This window comes from Carlito syrichta, unplaced genomic scaffold (assembly GCF_000164805.1).
Source record: "Carlito syrichta isolate Samal-C Ts95f unplaced genomic scaffold, Tarsius_syrichta-2.0.1 Scaffold308850, whole genome shotgun sequence".
Taxonomy (NCBI): domain Eukaryota; kingdom Metazoa; phylum Chordata; class Mammalia; order Primates; family Tarsiidae; genus Carlito; species Carlito syrichta.
In genome coordinates this window covers 312,295-316,203 of record NW_007252946.1, presented here as the reverse complement: position 1 = coordinate 316,203, position 3,909 = coordinate 312,295, and the positions used below count along the sequence as shown (strand labels likewise).

At 38.3% G+C, this 3,909-nt stretch overlaps 1 pseudogene across 1 annotated transcript; it reads left to right on the top strand.

Annotated features, from left to right (window-relative positions):
* Positions 1-223: 223 nt before the first annotated feature.
* LOC103268578 lies at positions 224-557 on the top strand (annotated as a pseudogene). The gene has a single exon (XR_002482418.1). The product of XR_002482418.1 is annotated as an ATP synthase subunit g, mitochondrial pseudogene (transcript).
* The last annotated feature ends 3,352 nt before the right edge of the window (positions 558-3,909 follow it).

Genomic DNA, 3,909 nt, shown 5'->3' with positions numbered 1-3,909 from the left:
TCTACGTTTGTATACCTAACCCTGAATTGTACTCCACATCTTTATAATAATAATTTAAAAAGAATGCATACAAATTTAGAATTTTAGGGAAAAAATAATATATTGGCTAAATAAAACTCCGAATATTCTATTACATAGAAAAATTACATAAGCAAAGTTTAAAATCACAGAACTACCTTTTGCTAGTCAATTATCTGATTTAAAAATATATTTGCCGGGGGTGATGGACATTCCATCCTGGAACCATGGCCCAATTTGTCCGGAACCTTGTGGAGAAAGCCCCGGCGCTGGTGAACGCTGCTGTGACTTATTCGAAGCCTCAATTGGCCACATTTTGGTCCTGTGCCAAGGTTGAACTCGTTCCTCCAACACTTGCTGAGATCCCTAGAGCTATTCAGAGCCTGAAAAAAATAATCCATAGTGCTCAAACTGGAGGCTTCAAATAGCTCACAGTTAAGGCAGCTTTGCTGAATGGTTTGGTGGCCACCGAGGTGTGGATGTAGTTTTATGTCAGAAAGACCATGGGTAAATGTGGCATTGTTGGCTATAATGTTTGAAGACCAGTCTTTAACATCTGATGATATTTGACTTGTTATCTGAGTGTTGTTGAACCATGTGTGATCAGACTGCTATCTGAATAATATATAAATATATATCTATTTGCCACACATGGACACAAGGATGGAAACAACAAACACTGAGATTCCTAAAGTGGGGAAAGAGAGAGAGTGGTAAGGGATGATAAAGCAGTCATTGGGTACCATGCTCATCACCTGGGGAATGGGCTCAGTAAAAGTCCAAACCTCACCATCACGCAAGATAGCTACGTAACAAACCTGCACATGTACCCCTTGAATCTAAAATAAGATTATGGGGGGGCAAATATGAGAAAGATGGTGCTTAGAATCTTAGTATGTAAAGAAATCTCACAAATCAATTAAAAAAAAAAGACAAACACCCTAAAAGAAATGCAGGATAACCAAAAAAAAAAGAGTATAAAAAATAATTCAACATTATCCTTTTTAAACATATGTTCACTTTTAAATAGCAAAGTCGAAGTTGGTATTTTTTCTGAACAAATTAGTAAATCTTTTAAAATATAAAAACACATATTTTTGGAGGGAAAAAGTATCCCTAAGATCTACTGAGTAGGAAGATGATTTGACAGCATAAAAAATGTGTCTGAGGAGGGACCCAAAAAACTCGGAATTTACTTATGAACAATTGTGTATGTATTCTTACATATTTAAACTTCAGTCACCTTCAAAGTACTTTCCGTTTGATGCAATACACCTATCGAGATGCTTTTTCCACTGCTCACAGCTGTTTTTGAACTGTTTTGAACTTGTCAACTATGATGCCTTTTAGTGCTTCTGGTGATTTTTTGTTTCAACTCTTTCACGTCAATAAAACGTTTCCCTCTGAGGACTTTTTTCATCTAGGGAATAAAAAAAAAAAAAGTTGCCCAGGGTGAAATCAGGCGAATAAGAAGCATGGGGCATGGGAGTCATGGCGTTTTTTTGCCAAAAACTGAACACTCAGTGCTGTGTGGGCAGGTGCCCTAATAAATCATCCATCATGAAATGCGCAAACGTGTTGAAAGAATCTCAAAAAAAAAAAAAAAAAATTCACTGAAGCCAAACGCAGCCTCTCACAACACTGGCTGGTTCACTGATGCCAATGGGTTCCTAGAACACTTCCTAGTGGAGGAAGCCTGTGCTACAAGGAGCCTGCCCACCAAAAGATAATTCCAGGTTTTTTGGGTCCCCTGGATACTCTTCAACATAACCAGACTCTTCTCAAAAAGCATATACAAAACAATTAAGACAATGTGGAGAAAGATTAGCTCTTCCCCTAGAAATCCACATTGATCTTCCAAGTTTGAATTCCTTCACAGTGAAGCCTACGTGGCCACCCTACCTAAAGCCACAGTGCCTCCTCTACGAATGATCCCCCTGGACCGCTATTTTTCTCCCAGCAGCACCCATCATATCATATACTTTATTTATCTAGTTTTTATTTTTCTTCTCATACTGAAATATGAGTTCTATAAGGCAAGTATGTATGTCTGTTTTGATCACTGCTATGGCCAGGAGCAGTCCTTCATTTAAGCCTTAATGCTTATATAATTTGGAGGCACTCCTTAAGAAAAAAGAAGTGATTTTTTTAAATACACTTTACATTTTAAAAGTCTGAGAAATAAGGCAAATATTATAAAATCTAGAAAAATGACAATGCAGGTAAATTAACACCACCTCATAATTTGAACTATTTTGGTATTGGCTGGATTCCTGAAGCTACTTTCCCACAAAGCCTCGAAATAAGTATTAGACTTTGGTAGTTCACACAGAGTTCATTCATTCATTCATTCATTATGTTTTGCAGATTTATTGAGATATATCACATATCACAAAGTTCCCCCACTTGAAGTGTACAATTCAATGGTTTTAAGTATATTCACAGAGTTGTGCAAACATTACCACAATCAATTTGAAACATTTTCATCATCCATAAGTTTGTACCATTTTATCGGTTGATGGATTCTTTCTTTCTTTTTTTTTTTTGGTAGTTTGTTTTTTTATTGAGATGAAATTCAGATACTGCATAATTCATCCTTTTAAAGTATATAGAGGCAAAGTACTTTGGGAAACCGGAACCAAGGAGGAGGATCACTTGAGACTTGAGGGCATTAAGGGCAGGAGTTTGAGACCAGCCTGGTCAACAAAGTGAGACACCGTTTCTACAGCAACAAAACAATAAAAAAGTTTTAAAATTAGCTGGACATAATGGCATGTGCCTGTAGTTCACTGGACCCAGTCTCCACTTTGAAAGGGTGCACTGTGCAGTATCTCAATTTAAGAATGAGATTGCTGTCATATGGTAACTCAATGTTTAACATTTTGAGGAACCAACAAACTTGTCCAAAATGGCCACACGATTTACAATCCACCAGCAACGTATGAAGCTTCCCATTTCTCCATATCCTTGCCAACACTTGCTATTATATTTTTTACTAATTATTCTAAGTGGATGTGAAGTGATTCCTCATAGTGGTTTCGACTTGCATTTTCCTGATGAATAATAATGAACATATTTCCATGTGCTTACTGGCCATTGGTGTTCTGCTTTGGAGAAATGTCTATTCAGATTCTTTGCCTACTTTTTAACCAGGTTATTTGTCTTTCTGTTATTGAAGTAAGAAGGGGAGCCTCTAGAACCGAGTGACATGATCTCTCACAGACTCACTCTGCTATGTTGAGAGAGATCTGAAGACAGAAAAAGGCAGAAGCAGGGAGACCAGTTGGGAGGCCAGTGCAATAATTAGACACAACAGTGTCTTGAACCACAGTCGTGGCAGTGACACCATATCTGGCTAGTTTTTTGTTTGTTTTTTTGTAGAGATGACGTCTCGCTATATTGCCTAGGCTGGTCTTGAACTTGTGGGCTTGAGCAATCCCCCCACCTCGGCCTCCCAAGGTGCAGGGATTACAGGCATAAGCCACCGCACCCAGTGCAAATGAGAAATCTTAAAACTAAGACCACTTTGCCTATATGCCTTGTATTGAAGATAAATAATTGTTTCAAAATAGTCATCAATCAATTTTCTTTGAGAACCGTTTTCTCTGATGGACATTTTATAGTTATGTTGACATTATCAAACGTTTTCTATTAGAAGTTTAACTTTATACTTAGTTGGACAGCACAAAGAAATAACGAGCTCCTTTTTTTTTTCTTTTTTTTTTTTTGAGTTGGAGTCTCACTCTGTCGCCCAGACTGGAGTGCAGTGCCACGCTCCCGGCCGCCGCAGCCTCGACCTGCTGGGCTCCGGCGATCCTTCCGCCTCAGCCTTCCAAGTAGCCGGAATTACAGGCATGTACTACCACGCCCGGCTGATTTTTTGATTTATTG